The 27,457-nt window shown below is 36.3% G+C and overlaps 1 protein-coding gene across 2 annotated transcripts in view; it reads left to right on the forward strand.

The window, feature by feature from the left end:
* SLC25A21 (solute carrier family 25 member 21) overlaps nt 1-27,457 on the forward strand; it is a 234,743-nt gene that overhangs the window by 1,333 nt on the left and 205,953 nt on the right. The window contains exon 1 of one of the 2 annotated variants that reach the window (XM_033063844.1): nt 22,187-22,228. The exons of the other annotated variant lie outside the window; for it this stretch is intronic. The gene's annotated coding sequence lies outside the window, so the exon portion shown is untranslated. Of the gene's footprint in view, nt 1-22,186; nt 22,229-27,457 lie in introns of those variants that run through there. 2 annotated transcript variants of the gene reach the window in all.

Below are 27,457 nucleotides of genomic sequence, written 5' to 3' on the forward strand. Positions count from 1 at the left end.
TGACTGTTCATGAAGCTTTTCTGCAGCCTTCCAAATTCTAAAGGTTTTTTAGATTCTGCTTGGTACCACCCCGTCTTCCTATAGGAGAAAATGGAAAGGTTTAATCTGTCCTAGACTGTTGAAAACCTTCATACCTGACGGGATATTAAGACATCTTCTGCAAGATGACAGATTTATCTGCCCTGAGCAGCTGGCCTGTACCTTAGTGATTCAGATTGATCTAGTGCACTGTGTTACCACCCTCTGGCAGGAGCCTATTTTTGTTACAGGCTCTCTTTGTAGAAGAACAGATCACCTAACACAACAGAAAGAAAATTGTTGTTTAGATAAATGAAAAATATTTGGTAATCTGGTAGGCATCAGTATTAGGGTGAAAAAAAATTCAAGGAGACAATAGATCTGCATGCAATACTTTTTAAAAAAAGTGTAACATGAGAGGCCTGTTGTATCTAGTCCAGAGGCATAATGTTAAAGATGCTTGCAACCTTTTGCTTAATCTACTGTCAGGCAGGCAAGTTCCTTAACAGTGTCACTAGCCTTAAATTTGTGCAGAAATTTCTATTCATTGGTTTTGAAATAAATCAGTAATGATTGTTGTCAAAGTCTGAACAACACTAAAATTGTAGCAGGGGATTTTTAAATGTGTGCTTCTAATGGAAGCTCAAAAGTGCGTGAGAGGGAAATGGCTGAAATGTGAAAACTTGCTTGACAGCTTAAAACTCAGTAGTGTTTTTGCCTGCTAATTTATAGAGAAAGTAGAAGACGAAGGCTGGAGTTTTGAGGTTTTCACTCTAAAGGTTAAATTTCTTAGGCAAGTGTAGATCAAACATGGAAAAGGTGGAAGCAAGGAGAAAAGGATTGAGTTTGTTTTCTGACCTTAGTTTCCCAATATTACTTTGACCACCCTATATTGCTTTTGGCTGTCTCTGCAGAAGGACATAGGACTCTTGCAGGTGTTTTGTTCTGTTTCTTGGCCTCAAGTGAATGCCACAGACATCCTAGGGTGTGTTCGCTGTCTGTACCACAGCCTGGTATTTAGAAAGGAACAAAAGCAATCAACCATTGAAAATCCCAAACAAACAAACCAACAAAACCCAAAAAAAAACCCAAAACAACAAACCCACAACAACCCCCCAAACAAAACTAAAAAACCACCCAAACCCCCAAAAAAACCAAACACAACAAACAAACAAACAAACAGAAAAACAAATTTAAAAACCCCAAACAAACAAATTATTCTTAGTTAAGCTGATTTCTAAGGAAGATACTGTGAGTTGGACTCTGTCAATGCAATGGTAGGAAAGTACTGAGATGGTTGGGAATGAATGGAGGAGGTCAGTAGGTGTAACTGAAGGGTCAGAAATACTGCCTGCATAAGTAAAATGAGAGCTTATTTAGTATCTGCATGTCTGATGCAAAAGGATCTGATAAGAAGCAATTCTGTTAGGTTGAGTGGAAAATTATTAGAGATAAGCCTAAGTTGGCAGAACAGGAAGGAAGGGATTTTTTGGTGCTTCATGGAAGATGCCAGGACTTGTTCATGGACTTAATAAAGACAGGGGAAGAGAAAGAAGGAAAGAAATCAAGCATGACCCCCTAGTCTATAAGACTGATAAAATGGAAGATACTGGCATGCTGGAAGAAGGAGAAAGGAAAGTATTCAGTGTTTTAAGAGAAAATATATAAGCAGACCTTTGGCTGTCAGAGGCATTGCTAAGTTAAACTTGAACAGCTCTCTGCTGTAATTGAACTGTAAAAGTCAAGCATGACCGATGTCATGCATACCTTGTCTGTGGCAAGGAGTGCATCTGCTTTCATGTGGCTTGTAATCTGACTTCATGTGAAATGGAAAGCTCTGGTTCCTGAGAGTGAATGAAATTTTAAATATGGACAAAGTCTTACTCTTGGCTTATGTTACTTCTGTTGGCATTGTTTTTCTCCCATCTTTCAGATTCCTCAGTGAAGGTTAATAGCACAATTCAAAATACTTGGTTTGGTTTGCTTGCCTGGGTGTATGACAATGGTGAGAAAAAGGACTTCGATTGAAATGTAATTGGGACACTTCGTTAGTGAGTTCAGGCCCTTCTAGTACAAGGAACTGCAGGCATACTCCTTTTCTCTAGTGGTTAATTAGTAAGCTAAGGCATGTGTGGAATTTATGGCAAAAAATTAAACAGAAAATCAACTCAACTGTAAGGATCACTGTGAAAAGAACAGCTTGGGAGCCTCTGACTTCCTTAGATTTATAGCAATTCTTCAAAAGGTTATTTGAGAAGCTCAGTCAATGCAGGGTTCAAATTACAAAAAAAATTGTTTCTCTAAAACACAAAGATCAAAAAAAATCCTTGTTTTGCCCGCCTGTATGGAAAAGGCAGAAATTAAAACAATAGTGTTGCATACAAAGTCAATGGATATTTCTTTCCTCATAGAGAGGAACTGAGTAGTGGAAAGTATGTTTGTTATGTGGTACCCAGATTAATTTGTCAAGACATCCTTGTAACAGAGTGTTGAGTCAGTTTGAATGATGAAGTGCAAATGTCATAAACAATTGCACAGATGCCCTTGGCACAGTGAAGGCAGGTGGCTGGATATAGTTACCCTGAAGGTTTTAGGATGCTTCTACTTGATACAGGTGTGTTCCTGTTTTTTAATAACAGAAGACTGCAGATGGAAACAATTAGCTAAAACCACAGGTAACATAAATAAAATTTTATTTATTTATTATTATTATTTGGTTTTTAGTTGTATGATCACCTTTCTTCCATACATGTACAGATAACCTATAAACATTTTAAATTTTGAAGTTAAAATTTTGAATAATTTATTTAATATATTTAGTATGTGATAAATACAAAAATGACATGTTTTTCAGATCTGTGGTATTTAACCAATCTTTAAGTATTTTTCTGCTAAAAATTCAATGTGTTTCTTTGCCTAATTCAATTTAATAAATGAACATGAACTGCAAAATTAATTATTGTAAAATGAATATGGAAAAGTTAGAACAAAATGAGCTTTAAAATAAAATAATTACTTCATAGGGATAATTCAGGCTGATCTCTTTTTTCCCCCTATTCTTCATATTTTCATTTAACAGCAGGGTTTCTTCCTCTCTGTGCTTTTTAGCTTCAATTTTTTTAATATATTTTTAAATTTTTTTAAGGTGTTAGGTTCCAACTGCATTGAAACCTAATAGGATTTGGGAGTCTAATACTCTTAAGCTCCTTTGAAAGTCCAAACCTTTTCTCTTGAGAGGTGTTTTATTTCAGGAGTAGACAATGTTGATTAACCTGGATAGCAGCAACTTCTTTGAACCAGATCTTACAAGCAGGAAGGCCACTTGTGTTTCAAGCTATGTTTGGGGATTTTTTTTTTTTTTAATGCAATAGCTTTTACATGGGGATTAAGATACTAAGTAAAATTTACATGTTTATGTAACAGTGACAGAAGCAAACTAAGAAGTTTAATAATTTCTAACATGTTATGATGCCTGTAGTATGCTTAGTATTTTCTGTAGAAATTGGGACCCTGAAAAAAATTATTTTTTGGTCTGTGGACTCAGATACAGTGCATATCAAACTGCTTGTTGAATCTGAGGATTAAATGTCAGACTTGCTCTGGTTCTCACTTGGTTTGAGGATCCTACTGCAACCTCAGAATTCCAAGTGTGTCTTTGTTCCAGACAGGATACATTGGGAAAAATGAGAAGTTGGCTGAGCTATATTTAGTCTAGCATGTTAGCCAATGGGGGCAAAACATTCTGTGCACAGAATCCTCTATGGGTGTAATAAGGCACTTACCCTTCGGATTTCGTGTTTATGTAAACCTGAGGGCTTTCAGAAAGGTTATCAATTTTCTGTTGTTTTTAGAGTAACAAGCTTTTTCCTCAAATACCTCACCCTTTATCTCCCACTCTCCACAAAAACCCAAACTTGTTAAAACGACCAACTTCTCACCCAGAAAGGGAAGTAATGAAGTTGTTTGCACTCATTCGATCTACAGCCCACAAGATGGCAGTGCAACACTACAATTATATGCTAATCTGCTTTTTCTATGCGTGGCAGACCGATTAAAATGTATGTTGAAGCTGTTGCAGATAAGAAGATAAGCATATGTAGTTTTGATTGCTAATATGCGAAATAAAATCTTACGAATGTCAAATAAATAATGTTCAATGAATGCTGATTTCATATGTATACTGCACAACTAATGGCACTGAATTTGACTGTCGTTGAATTAACCACAAGAATTGTGAGTGGTGATCTATCACTGGTAGAGGTCAGTGGATGGTTGTAATATTAAGATTCCATATATAAGTTAAAAACTCTGGATATATTAGTGTCCCAGTATAATCAATATGCAAATAAATACTGATTTCCGCAGTGAGAAATTTGAGTCTTGGTTATTTTAATTTTAGCATCGATTTTATGCAATATTGCAGAAATGTCATCAAGCTCTCAGTGCCAGTCTATAACCAAAGTAAAGATTACTGTGTTACATACACACTGCTGTAAGCCTCTGTTAATTTGCTTTAAGTATTTGCAGGCATGAGACCTACAGCAAAGCATAAAAGCTTAAACATATACACTTCAAAATAAGCTATAAAATTTCGTTGTCAGATTTAAAAGTTAAATAATATTGTGTAATAGTTATACATGTAAAAGCATGTAGGTAGTCAAAATAATTAATACTGGAACATGCCTGCTGTAAAATTTGTAGGCAAAAAATGCTTTGTCTGCAGAGGCAATTCTGGAGCTATTACAGCTTCTGTGAGCCAAGATTCTATTGGCACAAAGAAAAATTTTTCATTACTGTTTATTGTTTCATCAGTTGTGCTTAGTGACTGATGTGCGTATTTAAATCCATGTTAAATTGTAGTAACGAAAATTTATTATGCAGTAAGAATAAAATTCTAACATATAGCAACAAAGGCTGACTTTTGATAGCAGTGGATGTGTTTTCTGTGGCAGTGTTCCAGAAGAGAAAATGAAAACTGATTCTGGTTATTTCTGTGCATAATATCTGGCCATTTTGCCTGTTAAGTGATATTAAAATTTTTCCTTTAACTGTAGCTTAGATTCTGTGACACTACCTTGGATGTCCTTATACACGTAAACATTCTTTCTTTGTGCTTCCTGCTTTTCCATTTCAAGCTAGCAGGGTGGGAGACACTTAAAATCATACTCCTGAGACTGGAGGAGCTCTGGAGTCTGTCATGAGATTGAAATTCTCTCTGAAAAATTATTATATTGACTTTTTCAGACTGGTTTAATTATTATGATTAGGGTTAGTATGAATGAAAAGAGCTAAGAGGGCTAAAAATAAGGGGGGAAAAGACATTTTTTCAGATAATGATGTGACTCCAAGAACCTGGAAGTTTTGAAAATCGGTATTGAATTGAATGGATAATAGGGATGCCTCTAAGTATTTTCAAGTATCTAAGTCTTGATTATAAAGGCCTTAAATGGACTTTTCTTCAACTGGACTTGAAAACATACAATTAAATTTTTTCCCCTTGGAGGAGATGAATTGATATTTTCTGCCTATGGAAACCAATACTGGTCCTGTTGTTGGGTAAAGTAAATAAATATTGGTTTTTGTAAAATGAAACTTTCACTCTTTGATGTCTAATTATTATTTGTGCAAGAAAGTATTAAATATAAGCCATCTTAAGATGGCTTTTCTCTACAGACAATCTGTACTGCAGGTGAACTCTTTTGGGTGTGTTGAAAATTGAGGAGTTACAGGGTAAGTGCCTGCCATTTTTTCTGCAGCATGTCTTCTCTTGGGGAATCATTACAATTAGATATCATTGCTCCAATGTCTGAAACAGGTAATTAATGTTTCAGTTGTCTACAGTGGTGGTTTTCTGATGAGAAAATAAAAGTGAGAGTCTGGATGTTGTTGAGAAGTCCCACCCATACAGTGGGGAAGGAAACGCAGGAGCAATTGGCTTTTAGTTCTGCTTTTCAATCACCCAACTATACTGTTAACAGCTGCTTTTCTTTTCCCTCTGGATCATTTTCAATCCATCATTTTTTGTCAGGAAGCACAGTTTATGGGTCATCTTTTAGTCTTTAGTCAATGAATCATTTCCCAGTTCAGTGTGTTATCCTGGTTTCCTGGACTTTTTACTGTTTTTATTATACTGAAGTATTCAGATGTGTGGCTGGTGCCCCCAAACAGCAACACTTCCAAAAGCAAATAAGAGTCTTAGTAGCTCTTTCAGTTTTAGAAAATTCTTTGTACTATTTATTTCAATTCCTCTTAGAGCAAATTCTGAGTGGCTTTGCAACAGGGTTAAGGTTTGCTTGTTTTTCTATTACTAACACTTGTTTCTTAATATTTGGATAGAGGTTGATTTTCAAAATGAGTATATATTTTGAATGTCTAGCAAATATCACTAAACTTTGTTTTCTTGTCTGGGCCCAGATAATATACTGAATGCGGTAAAACATGAAGAGCATGGTGAAAGGCAAAAAAAAAAAAGGTTCTAACTGCTATAATCAGAGACACAGAAACAAAATTTAACTCTTCATTATGGATTCTATGATATTTGATGTCTCTACCAGCTTGTGGAACTATGTGAGTAATTTCTGAATTTGAAAGTTTGACTATAATTTCAGTTTAAAACCAAATCTTATCCTCAGTGTTTTGGCATTACAGCTTGAAATGATGAGCTGTAAATATTTTAAGAATGAAACAGTAAAGATAGCGCTCCTGACCTTCAGATTAATTTTTGGATCTGAACCATGAAGTTATGAATGTTTGAGATTTGTGATGATACACTGGGGGGTTTTAGGTTGGTTACATGTTCTCTACAGGCAGGTTTGCATTGCTGCCTTGCATGTGGTGGTGTACACGTGTGCACAACATAACCCCACGGCAAGAAGTAGAAAACAAAGTGTCAGGGTGCTTATAGGTTTTTTGAAAATTTTATTTTCCGAGACTTACCTTACTATTGATGCTGACCAGTGGCAGCACAATCTTGTGTGTGCTTGTTTTGTTCATGCTGAACATTCAAATCATGGTGTTTGGTGCCCATTTTAGGTGCTTCTGTCATCATATTCTTGGTAGCCTCTGTTGTCTCTGGGTTGCTATACCAGTTCATCCTGGGATCAGTGCATCATCAAGAAGAGGAGTTATGTAGAGGAATAGGCAATATTCTGAGAGTAAATGACTCCTGAAAGAATAGGAGAGCTTTGAGAATCTTCACAGTTCTGCTTTTCATTCATCTCTGAGTCTCTGGTTATTGCAGAGCCAAAGCAATGTGACTTTTAAGAAAGTACTGGCTTTGCAGAAAAGTGCTTAATTCTCTTCTCCTACATGGGATTAGGATTCTGAAGGGGATTGGGGTTGTTGCATTAAGCAGGGGGAACATGGCTGCCACTTATTTATTATACCTCTTAGTAAAAATTTTCGAGGCAAAACTGTAATGCTGACTGGGTAATGAGACATCCTTACTTAAAACAGTCTTTACTGTGGTTTTTCTAAGCAGTGAAGAAAATAAGTATCAATATGCTACATGCTTTGACTGGCATATTCTTCCATATTGTGAAATATGATGATGGCCATCCCAGATGATGAAAAGAAAACAAATAAATATTTTCTGTTGATTTTTAGCAAATTTTTCTCCTTTCTGTAAAATTTCACTTTTTAATATGATGAGAAATAAAGCTTATTTATTAGGCATTTCTAGAAGGGAGGAAGTAAACATATAGGCTTTCTGCAGATATAAACCCATGAATGTTATTAGAGACTAGACTAAATAGAAAGAAATGTCTTATTTAGAGTATGAAACTCTTCTAACTTAATGTCCATAAAATTTAAATTAGTTCAGATTTTTCTTATTATAATAAATGTTTCCTTTTAAAAAGCATGATAATCATAATCAAGACTAAATTTGTTCTGTTATTTATTTTCAAAATGATTGTACATGTTTAGCAGACTTTTGATTTAAATCCCTAGGGATATATTGGAGACAGATGTTTAGATGACCTAATGTTTAAAGTAAAGTTATATTTGGACACTCTATTAAATTTTCCTTAAAATCTTTCCATATATGTTAGATTGTGGAGCAGTGCAGAAAGCATTGAAAGATTTATGTTGAAAAGGTACTGTTTTATTTTTAAAGTAAGTTATTAGAGTTCAGTAGATTTTATTTCAGGCAACTGTCAAAAGCAGAAAATGTTTGATTATAAAACAGCATGTTTACAAATGAAAATATTGTGTCTTGTTGCAGAGCTAAATGGGAAACAGATTTCTTTAAAAGTTCATTGATTTCAAAACCAAATTTACCAGGCCATTTATATCTGCCTCAAAACTTGGTAAAGATTAAGGTAGACTTTAAAATGTAGCATCAGTTGAATACTGCATCATAGGGCATAACAGTTGCAAATGTTTTTACTACTTTCTGGTTTTGAACAAGTAAAAGCTTCTCATGATGCATCTAATGCACCTAATAGTGTGGATGACTATAAGGTCTTCATATGTGATAGTAAATAACATTTTGTAAAGTCTCAATATTTCATAATCATAATTATCAATATTGACTATTGAGAAGGTATTGATTTACAGATGAAAACAATGAGTATCTTCAGTCTTTTGAAGTTTACATATACTGGTTTTTATTGTGTGTAGTTGAATAAGCAGGTTACTGAGTTGCTGAACTGCCATTTTTATCTGTAATTGAAATATTGTACTAAGAGATGCAGGGATACTTTGTGGGCTGATCAAGTATTGCACAGAAACACTATTCAGATGGTTAACACTCAACCTGCAAAATAACCTCTGGCCAGATCTCAAGAATGTTTCTGTGGAACAGCATTTTTTATTGTTTTCTGTCATTAGGAAGGCTGATGAGGGCAGCAGAGCTGACAAGTATTTTATGCAGAGTGGACCTTGTTAAGTTTAGGCAGCACATGCAGGATTTTTCTGTAATCTCATTGAAGTCTGCTGGGTTCGAACTGGAGTAGCCCTCTTCTGGGAAAAACTGAAATTGCAGGATTCGCAGCCTCTTTCATGTTGGAGTGGATGTTAGGTCAACAATGGCATAAAATAATGTTTCACAAAGGGAACAAAGGAGATCTCATCCTGTTCCTGAAAAGGAGATTTCATTCTGTCTTTTTGCTATTAAATGAATTTACAGCAACCATGGGCAGTAACTGTTTTGTACAGCATGGATCTAATAAAAACCTAATTAATGAATATGTAGTACCTATGTGATGCCATTTACTGTAAGCAGAAATTATTTTTCTACCTGAATTAAGATTTGGGATATAGATTATAACTCTGGAAAATAAATGGAAAAGTATCTTCTTAAGACTACCAAGAAGCAAAGAGTGGTTTTAAAATTGGAAGAGATAGCCCTTAAACATGTTCTGAAAATGTCACTTTTCAGCTGATCGTGTGAAGATAAGAGCAAGTATAGAATTAAATTATAAAAATTTTGCAGATAAAGCAGTTTTGCAGTGTTGTGGTTAGATTTGTCTACGCACAGATTTTCTAAGTCCAGAAATGTTCTTTTAAAGTATTGAAAGAATAATGATCAGTTGATGCATAACACTGTTTACTGGACTTGTCACTTGCTTAGTCTTGCAGACCTAGAGTGAACACCTGGAACTGGACTGAAGTACCTTGTGCAACAACTTTTATGCTTGTGTACTGTTATCTTACCTTTTGCGCATAATGGCTTTTCCCTTTTCATAATGTATATTTTTTTCAGTGAATGGAAAAAATAATGGCATTCTGTCTAAATACTTATGAACTTCTTATATAATATATTATTACTTATACATACAGAATTTGACTTTTTTTTCCCCCTTGATTATGCACAAATCACTACTTGAGTATTTTCTGTAAAGACTTCAGCTGGTGTGCTGACATTTGCAGAAGTGATTAGTCTTCTCTGGTGCCTCAAGAAGACACCTGCAAGAAGAGTAGACAGTTTTATTGGGATGCTATGAGAGTTTTATGCAACTTGTAGAGAAACAGGGAAAAAGCCCTGGGAACAAGGAGTACGATATGGTTTTAACGTCCTTAATGTGCTCTTTTTATTATTTTTTTTTTTTCTGGTAGTCATTTGTGGCAGTAGCAAGGAACCTAAAGACTAAATGTTGCTCTGTGGCGCAGACTTAGTTGTCTGCATTCTGTGTGCTGAATAAGTACAACATCCTTGGGAGAAAACCTGCTGTCAAGTAGAGATGGTATCACAATCATTACCAGTTAAGTCCTAAAATGGACCTTTTCTGTTCAGTCTAAGTCTTGTTTACGTCTAAATCTGTTTCCTACATTTTAATTAATCTATAATTGCACCTAGAACCTTAATTGTGAAACCTGTGAAAAATTGAAAAACTTAGAGAGAAACAATGTTCTACAAATTCCTTTTCAACAATAGGGCTGAAACCTTATCTACTGCAACTGGAATTAGGGATACCTTGCTTTGTCTTTGTTTAGACTACAAACTCTATTCTGTTTAAGAGATTAAATTCAGAGAGAGAAATAAATCACTGTATTACATTTTGTATGATGATTGAATTGTTTGTAAAAATGGAACATACTTTATATAGTTGCTAATTGTTTTGTAAACATTTCAATATTTGAGTTTGTAGCATGAATAGTTTTGACTGTGAGCAAGATTTGGATTACTTGCATTCTGTGTAAGCAAAACCTGGGTGCCTCTTGCTCACTGAACAATTCAGAACAGACCTAGGTGATTTGAGCCCAGGGGTAGAATTTGGTTCTACTGTGGCTGAGCCCAAGAAACCAAGGAACTGAGAAAATTCTCTCTTTAAGAGTCTGGGTTTTTTTAATTTTAATTTTTTTTTTTTATTTGGTGGTGTTAGTTTGTTGTTGTTTTGTTAGTTTGTTTGAATTTTTGTTGGGGGGGTATGTGGGATTTTTTTTGCTTGCTTTGTTTTGGTTTTGATTTGTTCATTCTTGCTGTCTTCCCTGGTCTTTGAATCTTGAAATTTTTTTTGCATACTGGTACAGATCAAATATGAGAGAGTGTAACTGTATATGAACTGGTCTGGTGGTCTTCTGAAAAGTGAAATAATGGTTTTAACTGTTTTTCTTTCTGGACTCTAATACATTAACTTTTCGTGTGTACTTTCAGAGGAATTGTTATCCCTCAGTTCTAGGGGACCTGTAGGTACCTGAACCATGAGATTAATTGGTATCCCAATCCACTGAAATCAAAGGAAGCTTGTCTCTCCCTGGATGTCTTCTGAGCTGTCCTAGGTCTGTATCAGATATCCTGTGAAGTCCAGCATGAACATGCCCACTACTAACTCCAGGTGGCAACTCCCTGTATGTATAAAGGAATGGACTTGCTGCCAAACTGTTCTCCTGGCTGTGGGTTTGAACTCTCTGAAGTGTCCAGTTGAAGTCAGGCAACAACTTTCTAAGCATTGCAGTGCCTTGGCTGATGTCCAGTTGGCTACTAAAGATCCCATCTCAGTGTATGTTTCCTGTTCAGTTCTAGACCTTCTGTTCTCAAACAAAATTCTTCTTAGTTTTTCACTTCTCTTACCACAGTTAGGTATGTAAAGTCAATTGACACCACTGTGTTTTGGACCAGGCTTCACTGACCTTTTACAAAAGGAACTGGGGTGCATATCTAGAAATAGTTTATTTCTCATTGGTGTGCAAATGATAGTCTCCACTGAAATCAAGTTCATGGGCTCCACCTCTCCTGATTTTATTGTGTGATGTGAGCTAAAACATAAGCAGTCTTCTGTCTTCTGTATTTAACTAACAGTGTTGCCGTTTTATCTTCACTTTCTAGTTCAGACTTCCAAACTGTGATGTAAGGGAATTGTCAGTGGTTGCCTTAGAAGTTATTCTTTCTATAGTACCTGTGACTTGTTCAATTTCTCATGTTTTCTGTTGAGCTTTGCATCCCCTATATATTGGTCATCTTCAGTTGGCTTCCAATTGGAGGCTGAAGTCTGTCTTCTGGGGCTGAGTTGAGCATAACTTTCCTTCCATTTTTTGGTGTCCAGCACATATTTGGGGTTTTTTTTGCAGGCTGTAGATTGACAGTGATCTGAAGTCCTAACATCCTTCCAGGTCTGTTTCCATTTAATGGAAGTAAAGTTTATTTTGCTTTGCTTCTGTTCAGCAAATCTGGCTTTTTCTAGAACTTTGATGGCCACACTTTTTACGTAGAACATCAGGTGATTGAGATATTTTTCTAAAGCATGATCTGTGCCAAGCAGGATCTAAGTGGCAGGATGCACTGACCATACAATTGTGCACTTTGTTTTCCTCTGTGTTCTTGCCAGAACCTTGATGGTATCTAACCTGATGATGGGAGAAAATATTTGTCATCAGTGATCTTCTCCAATTATCTCCCTGTGTATGTAGTTAAAATATTCCTTTTTTTTCACATCTACAAACTAGGTAAATAATTGCAGGCCCTGAGCTTTTTCCATGCCCTTTGTAGCCACTAAATATATTCACTCAATTCCTTCTGCTCATTCTAATGCCTAAAGCAATAAACTCCTTAGCTTTTTAGACTGTCTCTTGAAGAAAGTTCCCTATTTAGTAAGCATGGACTTTCTGTATGTTGAACTTTCTTATTTTCTGGAAATTTCCTGTCCAAACCATTCCTTGGCTGGATTAGTCTCGCATGCTGTCTGATTATACCAGCAATTTGCAAAACTAAAACACCAAATAGGGTCCCTATCAGTGTGATATTTGGTAGATTTTCCATTTATTGTTTGCTTTTACAATTAGCTTGTTTTATTGGTGGGGATAAAGTTCACGAGCCCTGTTTCTTTCCTTAGCCTAAAGCTACCTGCAAGAATGCTTTTCTTATCTTACTTACGGCTGTCATAGTAGCTTTTGTGTCACTGATGCCCAAATTCTGGGTGCACTTAAGTTAACAGTATAGTCTTCGGTTGCAATGTTCCTCATTGACCTATGAAGAAGAGAGGTGGTGCTATTTATCTATGCCTGTTCTTATTGTGTCAGCAAACTCTTTGAAATTATTCTGACCTTTTAGGGAACTGATCCAAGGAGCTTAAGTGACAGAAACTTAATTGCTTTTGATAGGATAGTTTCCTGTCAGTTTATTTGCCTGAGCTGCGGGAGCTGGCAGGGATTCCCAGTCCGTGGCGGAACAGACGGTAATGGCTCTGGTAGCAGCAGGCTCGTGTGATTGCTTACCTGTTTGATCAGGCTGCACTGGGTGCCAGGAGCACTTCCTCTTCTGAACTTCATCCGAAGCCTAACACACACCAGCAATTTAATTTGCTTGCTCTATTGTGGTAGCTAATGAAGCTGTTTGTCACCTCCCATATTTTCCCTTGTAGGACCTGCTTCTCAGGTAACTTGAAGCTTTAACAAATACCATTAAAGGAAGATGAGTATTCAAATAATCCGCAGCAGGAAAAAGGACTTTGCTCAGCTTTGTGTGAGGATTAAGAGGAAAAGAAGGCTTCACTCTTTTTTTCCCTCTTGCTTTTTTTTGGGGGTGTTTTTTTTGTTTGGTTTTTTGTTTGGTTTTTTGTTTGTTTGTTGTTTGTTTGTTTTTTGTTTTGTTTTTTTGTTGTTGTTGTTTTTCTTTTTTTTTTTTTTTAAGGAAACCTAATAGACTCTTCTTTGTAACACTGGGTTGCCACTGAATGTATACTAAACCGAGTTAGAGTCTTGGGAATATATTTCAGGCCGCATATTGTGCTTTTCTTCTTTTTTTGCTCCCACTTTAATATATATGAGGTGAAGAATCCCAGCAGGTGGCATCTATGGCAGTTGAGTCAGTTGTCATCTGCTTCCCAGCATGTAAGTCCATTGCTAGAAGAGCCACCACATCTAGAACACTGACAGATAAAACAAGGCATAAGACACTTTCAGATATGTCTTTTCTCTGATGCCAGTCACTTGATGTCACTAAGGGCTGAGACTGGACAGGCTGAGAACTTCCTGACTCTGCCTCCTTTAGGCTTTGGGACTGTTGAGTTTGATCATTTACTGGTATAATACATTGGGTGATTAAAATTAATTTTTCTGCCTTTAAGTAGTTCTCTTAATTTGCTCACTAAAGGTTAATAATCCTTTATGTGTGTTCTTGTCCACTATATTTTATAAAGATGATGTGTGATACTTGTACTTCAGCATTTAAGGTGGAGATGGCAGTATTGTGCTTCTTTGCTGTCTTTTTTGGAGACAAAGGCAAATTTCTTACTGAGATGCTCAAGCTGCTCTGTTTTTGCTGAGATCATGTATTCAAACAGAAACCTAACCACACAGGAGGTGTGCAATGTACAGTCTTTTCAACAGGAAGATAATTATGTCTTATGATAAAAAATACTGAAATTACGAAGCTGCTGGATGTAGTTAAAGATGAGTATGTAACTGTTGCAGGACAGTATGGTATTAGTTGAAAAGTTCTGTTATATAACACTTGGTTAAAAAAATTTAAATTAAAAATAACTTTTTCGCATAGAATATTGCCTGTGTTAGCTCTAGATTAAAATGGGAGAAAATTGGCTTTTGAGTAATTTAGAGTCTGAAGTTCACAGGTTTTCATAGTATTATGGAAATATTGTAAACACTCATAGAAAATACTACTTTCAAACATTGTCACTAACATTATGGGGGTCAGAGCACAAATTTTCTGGCTTCAAAAGCCCCCAGTTTTAAAGACCTACAATGTAAATGTATTCTTGATGGAACCAGAGCAGTCAGTGCCTCAGAACACCTGGAACTTTAGCCTTATTTTGGGAAAGCAACCAGATGCTGGCCTTGGTGTCCTGCACCTGTAGACACAGTGCCCACTCAGTACCATCACCTTGCACAGCATCTACTTGCACGCTGCAGTTTGAAGTCTGACTGCCACTACTTGTGGCTTAGCCTTTTGGTTTTGCATGATAATGTTAGCTATATAAGCAAATGCTGCTTAAATCTTTTACTGACAGAACCTTGCAGATGACATACTTGTTTAATTCTGACATGCTTTTACTTTTAATCTTGTAATTTTTGTCCTTAAGTTTTCTTTTCCTCTTCTGTAATACTTTTACACTTGAATGATTTCCAGCTACACTTCCATTCTTCACTCTGAATGAGAATGTGCATCTGCTAATGCACATCCTAGTGACTCACACAGTTATTAGTAGAATTCAGCAGAAACCAAATAAATTTGAGCACCTATTAAATCCTGAATAGGTACAAATGTGTTACTGTCAGGACTTAACTATTTTATCCTACAAGTAACATCTTTGATACTTAAGGTGTTTGAATAGCTGTCACAAAAATACGTGAAACGGAGTTCGAAGAGGTGCGAAGTATGATACATTTGTGTTCTGTGTATGCTATCTTCTTTTTTCCCTAATGCCTGAGATTGTATTCACAACTGCAGAGCTATTTGGCATTTGTTCCTTAAATGAATATTTGAAAGGGAACATTATATTTTGTAGTCTGGATTCTCTGTTGCCTGTTGAAATCCTATTTCACTAATTTATTTTCTCTTCCTCTGAAGTAGGGATTTCCTGAAAACTGGTTCCAGACCAGTACTACAATATAAATATTACAGGGTATAATATGATAGTACTACCTGTGTGTGTTTGAAGTTGAAGACTCATAGAAGGCTTTGGGTTGGAAGGGACCTTAAAGACCAGCAATTCCAACACCCCTGCTACAGGCAGGGACACCTTCAACTAGACTGGGTTGCTGAGACCCCCATTCAAACAGGCGTTGAATGCTTCCAGTGGTGGGACAGCCACAACTTCTCTGGACAACCTATTCCAGTGCCTCACCACTCTCACTTTCTTCCTAATATCTAACATAATTTTTCCCTCTTTCACTTTGACACTTGCTGTATCTAAATGGTGATTTTTAGAGTTATTGAGGTGATTCTTCTTCGTCTTCAGTGTTTTACCGTTGGACTTTTAATGAATGATTAAACTGTTTCATGGGGTCATTGCCACCATTTTGTTCCTAAATTGCAAGTACTCTGCTACTAGGAAAGCATTACCTTGTTTGAAAATTCTGATACATAGATTCTTTTTTTCTGAAGTCTATAAAGTGATTGATATGCACCGTTGATATGATTACACTGTTGGTTTGTTTGGGTTTTTAAAGTATTAATCAACCTCTTGAAACAGTTATATATGTAATTAAAAGTAATTTCTCATCAAAGGTGGTGATTGGAACCATGCCTCATATAAAACAAAGAGATCAAAAATCAATAGGGAAATCTCCAATTCTGTTTCAGTCTTTGTCCTAGTTTGGAGGACAGGTGTCTGCTAAGAAAAGCAGGAGCCTCTCTTTGAAATGGAGAATATAAACCCCCTCCCTCCATATTATTATAATTTTGAGATCAAGGGACTTTCAGGCAAAGATATGGGAATTAGGAATAACAGTTCTTTTCTAGGGAAATTAAAATAGAAATACAGTACTACAAAGAAACAAACTCCAAACCCTGACAAAGTCAGAGTACAACCTGACACCCCGTCAGGCAGGGTGTTGGTAGCAGTCCCATTAAATGGTGGCTGCATCCTCCTGCAGTGACAGATGTGATTCAGTTGGAGCAGTGGTCCTGCAGAAGGTGCAGTTTCCCTCCGGAGGTCCAGTGGTGATGTGGAGAAATCTGGTTTTCCTCTGGAGTCCAGTGGAGAAAGGGGCTCCCTTAGTGTCCCAAACCTCTGTTTTTATCTTGGTAAGAAATGTTGGGCTCTTCCCCCTGACTGGAGCAACTTCCAATGGGATGAAGTAATTTTATCAGTCACACAGTGGGACTCAATGGCCATTAGCCGAAGATACCTCCCTGGAGGAAGAATGGGTTGTGAAAAGATAAAGAACAATGCCCTGCCTGGTTTCAGTGGATGGCCCATTAGCAGAATATCTGCCGTTGAGATAAGGATCACTGCCCCCACCCTCCACAGATGGGGATGGAATAGATACCTTTTATCACACTCTGTATTATAACTCAAGACATCCTTCTATGATTCAGCTATGTTTCTGCTGCACATGAAATCATCAAGACTAAGAGCAACAGCAAGAATACTTTCAAAAGATAAAAATAGTGGCTTGTGAACATGAACTGTGTGTTTCATTATGTACTAAAGTGCTTATGATGATGCTTGTAAATGCCAACAATTTTGATGCTTATCAAAGCATGCAAAAGAAGAAGGAGATTCATGTTATGAAGTTATGACTACATTTTTTGAAGTTTCAATGTGTCTGTGGTGGCCTGGTAAGACTGCAGCACGTCAAAAGTGAGTATCTGAAGATGTGTCTCTTTTTGATGGCTCATGTTTGGGTTTTGGAATTACTTTACCTTGTTTTTCTATTTACTAGTCATATGAGCTATTTAGTGGCTACATTGATGATATGGTGCCACCTGGCCACTCCGTTTGGTTTCCTTAATGGAAGGATCCTGGTTTTTAATGTTGGAGGCAGAAAAATTGCCATTCTGCAGCTGATGGGGTTTTTCTCATGATACTGTATCATTCTTTTTCCACAGGCAAATGTATATACAGACAGCTCTTGTGAATTTCTGTAAGCAGAGATGCAATGTTTCCATGTAATACAAGTACTAAATATTAGGAGATGAAAGGGAAGGTGAGGATTAGTCAACAAAATGTGGATATATGTAACCTTGATTGTTTAAAGTTATTTTCTTTTAAAATACGGTGCCTGTTTAGATCACAAATGCATTTTAATTGTTTCCATCTTTCAAAATATGTCTAGCAAGTTCAGTTTCTAGTTGTTGTTATACAAATAAACTGGTATTAGAGGCATTGCTTTCTTCCTTTCAAACATACTTTCAAATTAGTGCTTAATGTGGTTTGAAGATTTTGCCAACATACTCTCCCAGATCGTTCTCTTATAAGAGAGTGGTTGATTACATCTATCTTTCTTCTTTGGTTTACAAATGCCAATATATTCCAAAGAATGCAAACCCTGGGACCATTTGTCATCACACTTTGATTGTAGTTCACTTCATTATTGTATGTAGGAGGAAAAGCAAACAATTAGATGCCTGAACAGTGGAGGGGAGGGGGAAGTTGGAGTGTCAGGACATGCTAAACATTCTTATTGCATTGCATACTTTAACCTCCTATTGTTTTCTCATTGCTTTTAACACTTACCTGCCCGGATGTAATAGTTGTAAATACTTTTAAAAACAAATCAGGACTGTTTGGCTGAAATACTAAATATGAACTGTCTTGAAACAAATGGAGTCTAAGGGCTACAGACCTTTAGGGTTTGAATCCTACCTAACCCTGTGTGGGTTGCACAGATGAAGCAGAGAATTTGGTGTAAATGCAATAGCATGCAGCGTTTCTTAGCATGTTCTTTATAGATTTAGGCTCAAAGCAGCAGTTTCAGACCTTGAAACTGTCATAGATGATCTGGTGAGTAAAGCGATACTAAGATCAGGATTAATGCCCATTCCTCTGCTAATAGTGAAAAGGGCTCAAACAAAACAGTAACCTCAGACTGAGTCAAATACAGCATTTCAGTAGTACTTCCTTCTGTTCCCAGATGCATATCCTGAAACAAGTGACTTGCTGTAGTCATTAAATAGGCTGTAAATCAACAGTGAAGTGTATTGCATCTTTCCAAAGGAACTGTGAATTGGATCTCTGCCCACTAAATTAGCCAAGGTGGCAATTCAAGAAGAAAATATGTTAAGTGATGGTGATGAGATGTACATGCTCCACAGAAGAGCAGAACTGAAGACTCAGCTGTTCTCAGACACTTTGAGTGTTTTAAGGCTAATAATTACTTCAATTTCAGAGTTAAAGCTTCAATAGTGTTGTTTTCCACTTAATCTGCCTCAAGTCTTCGTATTGCTAGAACCTTAAGTGTTGAAGACATCTTACTGGAGACTGTGTACTTGTCCATTTCTTCAAGACTATATTTTTCGGCCAGTGGTCTGTAATTTTGCATTTCAGTGACTTTGGGAGCTGTTTTGTTAATTGGACCATGTGGAAACAAGGATATCAGGGCTGTTGATTGGCTTTTTTTAAAGCTTTGTCCCCTGATAATATGGCAGGATTTAAATGAGAAAGATGTCTGAGGCAAAATAAGATACTTTTACTTAGAATCCCTCTACTGCTTCATTCATCAGTCAACCTAATCTGAAAACGAATCTGAAAAATTTCAACATCTTCCTTTTGCTGATGCTTAGTGCCAAAGTATCTAAAGTTCCTAGGTAGCTATATGGTTCTTAACTAATATTATTCTATTAAACAATTCTTAAACCAGCATTCGCCACCTAAAGTGCTTCAATTACCCCTTAAATGAGCCACCACATGCATTCAAAAATCTGTTAATAGCCAGTTTATTAGTAGATAATAAGATCTACAGGCTTAGAAGCAAAACTGTGGATTTACTCAGACTGTCCCTTTGGATACACAAAGCTGCATGAAGAGTCCATTGGTGCCAATACAGGATCTGAAATTTTAGGAACAGTCATTGTATCATTTGACAATTTGGTTTGATGCAGCACTTAATGAAGTTGGTAGGAGGGCTGCCCTTTGCTTCCATGTCCATTATATAGCCCTTTAACACATGAGCAGAAATTTGTTTTGTCCAAAGAACACCCATCAGCTGGGGTGGATTTGTAAATGGACTTTGCCTGAGCCCATCTTCCCTGCTCCCATTTAGCTACAGGTTTTCTTTTTAAAATGCAAAACCAAGTGATTTTTAGTCTGGAAGCTGGTTTAAGGCTTGCTTTGCCATGCATGGCTTTTCCAAAATTTAGGGGGGGAAAAAGAGACACCTTTTCAAGTCATTTAGGTCCAACTAGGGAGATCAATTGTCCTGAGAATCAGGATTCTCATAGCCTGGGAAGCATTTGCACAAGGTGTCAGTTCTCTGTTCCTGACCCCTGCTTTTGGCAGGTCCGCAGTTCCTGACCAAAGAGGAGCTTTTAAGATTCTGCTGATGCTCCTGTTAATTACAGTGTTTCCATCTGTTGTCCACAGAGGCTCAAGCGCCCTGAAAGGCATCGATTTTCAACTCTGGGTTGCCTCATGAGGCTTAAGAGGGAAAAAAAATATTTTTCTTTTAATTTTAATTTTAATTCAGAATTATGTGTTTGGGGCTGTACTAAACCAAATCTAAGAAATGATGGGGAAATATCTTGGATTATCTATTTTATGATCCCTTTGCAATTACCCTTCTCAGAAAAGATGTATATTAAGGAGGCACAACACATTTGTGTACAACTGAATTAAATAAGTAGTCTCTCTTATAATATCTTTAGAGTTATTGTCCCAAGGCTTGGCATTTTTTTGTCTTTTGTCTTTTTTATATGTATTGAAGCTTTGTTTTTAAATCAGGAGCAGTTGTCTTCTAAGTTTTCCTACCTAGACCAGTTCAAAATCTTGTTTTCTTTTACTTTTCCATTTTTTAAAGCTGTTAGAATGCAATTACTTTTTAATACATGCTTTGGAGATACAATTATTGCCTTTGTGGACTCTCCTTATGCTTAGGAGTTGGTCAAATCACCAAAATTGCCTGCTGTTCACTTCATTCCTCACTTAAAAGTTTCATTGTATAACTTTCCTGAAGTCACTTAACTGAGATCTAAATCATACTCAAAACAGTGGGATGCAGCAATAGTTGGCTTCTGCTCTAGTGACTCAAGCATTTATTATTTTTTATTTTGCTCAAATTTTTAAAGTGAAACTGATAAATTATAGTACATTTTAATATCTATTGTGATAATCCTCATCTGTTTTAGGCATTGTTTGGTTGTGACGTAAAAATAACATGTATGTGTAGATAGAAGAGCTGAAAATCAAATATGGTGCTTGAAGAATTACTTTTGGTATCACTTTCAAGAAGTGAGATCAACAAGCTGTGAAAGAAGGAAGTGGCAAAAAGTCTTTATCACCTGAATCCTTTATCAGCTGAATAGAATAGAATAGAATAGAATAGAATAGAATAGAATAGAATAGACGGTATGATCCTGTTTGACCAGAAAAATGATCTGCTACATCACTTCTAGTTTGGTTTCTAGGTACCACACAAAGTGAATTCCCACTCTTAACCATGCAGGCGTAGGTGTGCACCAATACAATGAAACAACAGCTAAACAGGAATAGTGAATTATTAAAAGAATATTTCTTTGAAATATATGACTATTGAGAAGATGTAGCATATGGGTGTGAGAAGATCATTGGATTTTAACTATTTTTTCACTTTAGTGCCATTGTGAGAAAGATAAGGGGAATTTCTCTATTGAGGCCATATAGGTTTTGAAAAGGTGAAAATGTCTGCTTTGTTTGGGCATGTCCCTGTGTTGTCTGGCTCTGTCATGTCTTGGGTCAGCAGGTGGAAAAAGCTTCAAAAATCCATGTATGACAGCAGTGTCAGATAAAATGTTAAGAGCATCCAGTCCTTTTGTGATTAGATGTTTTTTCATGTCAAAATTTAACTTATGCGTTTTAAGAATTGCAGGATAAATGTGTCTGATTTTGTACGTGTTTTTGTACGTTGTCTGTGTTTAATAAAGTGAATGCTAAGCTTTTGTCCACATAGTGTGAAAATAAAATGCACTGTATGGTTTGTAGGAATTACACTTACTGGTAGCAGACTTTCAGAGCATAGATGTTCTGCTGAAGCACAGATTGAGATTCTGCTTTGAGAGACCATAATTAACTTTGCTTTTTTTTTTGTTGACCTGGCTTTTCTACCTTTGTAACATTAAATCTTTGTTATTGGAGAGGGAAATCATAAGTAACTTGAAAACTTAATCTGTTGTGCTGTGTTGTTTGTTAACTTTTTTGATATTTGCACCTCCAAATTTTTATTTATTGGTAGAAAAATCAGACTACGTAGTAGACTGTTCTCATATCTAATTCTAGATAGTGAAATATTTTTGTCACATGAAGGTAAATAACCACTCCTATATGCTTAAAATCCTTGTAATAAAATGTGTCAGTTTTCTTTAAAATGAAAGGATAAAAAAAAATCTTAATGTGTGTGCATTTTTAAAGACTGAAAAGTATGCAATGCTGAATGGATTTAACCAGTCCACATCTGAATAATGTAAAGACAGTATATACTGGGATGGTCCAATGCAAGGCAAATGTTAAGGATTTTTTTTTTTTTTTAAAGTTTTCTCAAGTGTAAAGAATTTCTGCTCTGTGCCTAAGTGAGAGGAAAAGGATGGATCCTGCTTTCTTCACAGAAACAGTCTACTGAGGTTGTCTGGACTACTTGCATTAAAAGCATTATCTGGACTCATCCCAGAGCATTACAGGTGATGTTCCAAGGAACACATAATATGTTTTGTCTGTGTAAACAAGGGACTGCAGGACCTGGATACTTTATTGACCAAGATTAATTTTGAGAAATGTGAATGAGAATCAGCTGCTGTGGGATTTTCAGTATCTAATAATTTACTTCATTTATAGTGCTCTTCACTTTACGGTTCTTTCATGCTCCACAGTGTTTATTATAAAGCTAGCTTATATTTTTCCCATGAAGACTCTCCACTGCTCAGAGAAAATATCTTTGAAAACATATGTTGTTACATAAGAGCCTGTTTGTGGGAACTTTGGGGAATTTGTGCTGACTGGCTTAATCATCCTCTGGAGAGCAACAACCCCTACTTCCTGTCTGCTTCTATTACTTGTCGCTGTGCCTTAAAAAGAGACTGCAACAAGGAAGAAAACATTTCTGAACCAGCAGAAAACACTTAAAAATGAAAGAAAACAAATCAAATAACAGCTATGTGAGAACAGTTCATAGTAAATAATAAACACCTCTTGAATGTTGCACATTTGATCTATATAACATAATGGTAAAAAATGCAGTGTGCAGCTTTCTCTGGCCTTCAGCATAGCTCAATGAAAGTCTGATGCCAGCTTGGAAGTAATTTCCACAGATGTGGATTAGTATTTATTTTATTTGTCTCTAAGGTGGACATGTTAAGAAGCTTCTTAAAAATTAGGACAGATTTGTAGCTGTTGTGTGTATTCATGTGTGTTAGATGCTCTTTAGATGCATATATGAAAAATATCTTTTAATGGCTGAACCAAGACAGAAAAATAGGCCAACTGCAGCTCCATATTTAGGTAGCATACCCCTATCCCATGTGTTCTTTCAACAATGTAGTAAAAAGAGCTGGTGGTTTATACCCTCTGAGACGGTCCTGTACAAAAAAAAAAAAAAAAAAAAAAAAAAAAAAAAAAACCAAGCAAAAAACACACCCAAGAAAATAATTTTTCATAACCCAGGGGAAACCACTGGCTTTTGTAGACACATTCTCCTTGCTGTGTCTGTAATGTACCTCCAGTTCCTGCTCTGTCCTGCTCTAACCAAGAAGTGTTCAGTTAGTGCTGCTCTGTCCTTTTGAATCTAATTTCATGACCTTGTTTCTAGAGCAGAATCCTTCATGTTTTCTTGAAGTGGGTTTTGCAAACAATACCAGGAAGGTATAGGAACTGAGTACAATCATAAAATAACGTACTTCAGTCTTGGAAGTTAGAGGTCAGTTTTCATTAATATACATTTTCTTTGGGTTTGTATATTTGATGAGATTGAGGTGCTTCTTTTGTTGCTTAGCTGAAGAATAAGTAAGAATCACTCACCTTAAGCCAACCTTTTAATATCCTGTTCCTAATAAAGGTGCTGAAACAGTACTCCATCTTTCTTGATTTGTCAGAATTTACCCTTGTCCTGAATCCTTAATTCCTCCTGGTTTGTGTGAGGTTACCTCTCAGATTTTTCTCTGGCATTTTTTGGCTTCTAGTGTGAAGAAATGCAGGTTTCTTATATCTGAAGCTAGCTTTCAAGCACTCTAATCTACAAACATGGGTTTAAGTATTGTTTCTATGCTGTGTGACTTGAATCTCTGCACACCTCAAGTGTTTCTGTCTTGCTTAAAATCTTCCTTTTTACTGTGAAGTATCAATTCATGTTCATGATAGCTGAAACAGGTTTTTAGTCTGTTTGCTGTAAAACCTCTCTTCATTCTCTCTGGATAAACTACATCACCACTTCACTGGGTCAGTAAAGCCCCAAACTGTGAGATCATTTCAGAGGAGATGGGCAAGAGCTATTGATCAGGTGCTCACTTTCAAGTCTTACCAATCTGCCTGCGTAACACTTGTAGGATCAGACTTTCTGGTCAGCACTAATGTTTAAAATTCTTTTCAATGTGGCTGTTGTGCTATAATGCAAGATCCTTTTCTTCAGAAGCAAAATACACACATGGTTGCTCTGTGTTCTCTCAGAAAGTGTATCTCTGTTGCTGGTAAGAAATGCATCCCCGTAGACGTGTTTGGGGACCTTCTGGGTCCAGCCATATGATATACTCCAGACCTTGGAAGTTTTGTATCTAAGGGGGAAATGTGTGTGCAACCAGCAGTGAGGAAATCAGGAAGTTAGATGATCTTCCTTCCCCCTCTCACCTGAGGATGAAACAAAAGTAAATTCAGACTGCACCTTTCTGTGCAAACAGGCACTGATACTGCATGGTTTCACTACCTTCCTTGGAAGAAAGGCGGGGGAAAGGCAAACTATGACATGTACTGCAAGTGTTTCTTGCAAGACATATTTAGAGCCAGAATGAGATAAGAAAGCAGAGAAATGAGAGAAATTCTTAATCTTTAATTAGCGAAATTCTTATTGTATATTTTGCTGTTTAAAGGGAACCAAGACAATAAGTAGGAATTTTCTTATAGATTGAAAAGAGAACCAACTCAGGAAATAATTTCTCAATGCTGAATATTTCCGATACCTCTGGAATTTTCAAATTATATTTGTTATAAAAAATAGTGGAGGATATTCCCCTGTTTTGAAGTTCTTACTGCAAAAGGCATATTTTTATATATGTGCAAAATCCCAAACGCCTGTGAAACAAGAAAGTCCAGACCAGTGTTTACTTCTTCCTTTTACCAGATAATGAGTATTTTAACAAACTGATGCAAAAGTCTTAGCTTTAGCACAAAAGCCTTTTAGTCAGGTATGGAGTTGGGGACAAATATGTTTTATTTTGCATTTTGGAGAAAGGAAAGGAAATATACTTCATTATAATTTTGTCTTCCAAAGTAGCACGTGGCTTTCTGTGTTCAGGAAGTATTCAGTTCTGGAAACCTTCCTGTTTTCCTTTAGCTGAGAGCTGTCCTTTTGTTTGTGGCATCAGTGAAGGAGTTTGAGTTAAAACCCAGGAGTGACAGCAGCACTCCCCTCTATGGCCTTTTCAGAGCATCACCTTTGCAGCTTAATTTAAATTATTATCATAGCTGAAAGTGGCATAGCTGCTGCCTTCTGCAAGCTCACAGGAACATACAGAACGTGTAATTCTTAAAGAAACCCCAAATGAAATCTGAGATTCAAGTTCTACCTAAGCAATAATTTTAAGTGTCTCTATTTTTAGGTGTAGGGTGCTAATTGGGTGGTATTGATATTATACTAAATGAACATGCATCATTGAAGTCTATTGTTGCATTGCTTTGTTTAAAATATGTAGTACTTTGCCAGCAGCAGCATGCTGATGGAAAACTGTCACAACAGCGATCAGTACAATCTGGGAGTTAAATTTGACCGAAACATATGTCTTCAATTTTAATAGCTCAACTTCCCAGATGCCCTAGAGGAGAATATTGCCTGAGAAGGAGCTTTTCATGTAAGAATAATTTGTGTTAAGTAGCTCAGTGATCTGTTTGTTAGGTTAGAGCTGACAGTTTGTTTATATTTCTAAAGGGGTATGATGAATGGGGGAGAAGTTGATGCTAATTAGCCTAAATTGTTCCTAAGAATGCAGAGCACTTTGCCAGTTTCATTGTTTCTGTTTCTTTGCACATTTTCAATAATTGAATAGAGCTCAAACCATTCATCATAATTTTAGGTAAGATGGAAATAAATGAATATAGCACGGGTTAGTCTGTGTGATGGAAGATGTCACTTTAGAGGTCTATTAGATAAGACATCAGGCTAGGACTAATGTAGCATTTTCTAGGCTGTTTCTATGAATATAGCAATGTGAGTCATTTGAGATAAAAAAATAATTCTTTCTGACATGATACTAGTGTTAAATATTTCTTTCAAAGCTTCCTTCTCTCATTAGCATAATGTTTTTATCTTAACTCTCAACTGTTACCTCTGACAGTCCATATGACAAAACATGCAACTTTTCTGTTTACTGTATATCAGATACAATAAATCTAAAAAATCTTCCTTTGGGAGGCCAAAAATGTTGGACAGGTGTCATATGCAGAAGGTGTTAGAAAAAGGGGATAAAATGAAACAGAGGCAATACAAATGTAACAGGAGAGAAGCTTTTATTATTGTTTTACTTCAACATGCTGTACTACTCATTGCTTCTAGGTTTGAGTCACATAATTCTGCTCAAATTCAAAACATCCTATTCATACACAAATAAATAATTTTATAAGAATGTGTTTTTTGTATCAAACATTTCCTTGATAAATTGAAGTTAGATTTGGGGGATGGGGACTTGGAATGTTCTGTTTTCAGTCCTTATACAAGACCATTCTTTTTTAATTTATGCACATATAATACCACAGGAAGAGATGGTATAAATTTGTGGACTGTGGAGAATGAGTGAACATTTTTGAATCAGGATCTTTAAAAGGGGTGAAATTTGAGTATGATTAAGTTAGGAAAAAGGCTCGCTTACGGCGGAAGTCAGAGACTCTGTATACATTATAGGCATGTCATGGCTTTTAAAAAGTTATGTTAGACTTCTATACAAATTGCAAAGGAATTTGTATAACCCCAAACAAAATTCTGTGTGGCTCTGAATTCTTGCAAAAATACAAAATAAAGTAAAAAGGAGTGAAATAATAATAGTAGTTAGTATTCTGGTCAGGAGTGAGTGTTGCTGTAGGGCAGGCTGCATGGGTGTTTTGTTGGTCACTAATTTTCTTGGAAGGAAATGATCCCATGGCTTATGCTATCCGCGTTTGTGCATATTTGCCCTATAATTGGCATTTATTAAGGGGACTTTAGGTTTGATGGATGACTGTCAGGGTATTGCCTGCTAGCTTTGATGCGGATTGCTTTTGCATGAGGTTTTTTTACATTAACTCATTAGAAACTCTGCTTTGCTTCAACATTCTCTTTATTTACCTTCTGAAAATGCCATACTTTTCAGCCTGAGTTTCAAGGGACTTAGTATGGTTTTATTTGTGTACCAGTGTTTTAATTTGAACAGATGAAAAAGATGCACAGCAGGAAAATACTAAATTTTCAATCTGTGAATCTTAAATTCTTACAAGTTTCAGCTTAATTGCTTATCTTTGAAATGCTAAGCTGCTAGCAAAATATATTTGGTTTATAGCACTGACTTCTGTGTTCCTAAATTTTTTTAAGGGGAAAAAAGGCAAGCAAAATCCAGTCCCATAAAAGCAGCAGGTATAGTAATATTTTCACAGCAGGTCGATATTCAATGAATGTTCAACAAATCCAGGATTGGTGTCTGAGACATATTAGTGGTTTCTTCAAGACTGGATTGATTTGG

Source organism: Catharus ustulatus, chromosome 6 (genome assembly GCF_009819885.2).
Source record: "Catharus ustulatus isolate bCatUst1 chromosome 6, bCatUst1.pri.v2, whole genome shotgun sequence".
NCBI lineage: Eukaryota > Metazoa > Chordata > Aves > Passeriformes > Turdidae > Catharus > Catharus ustulatus.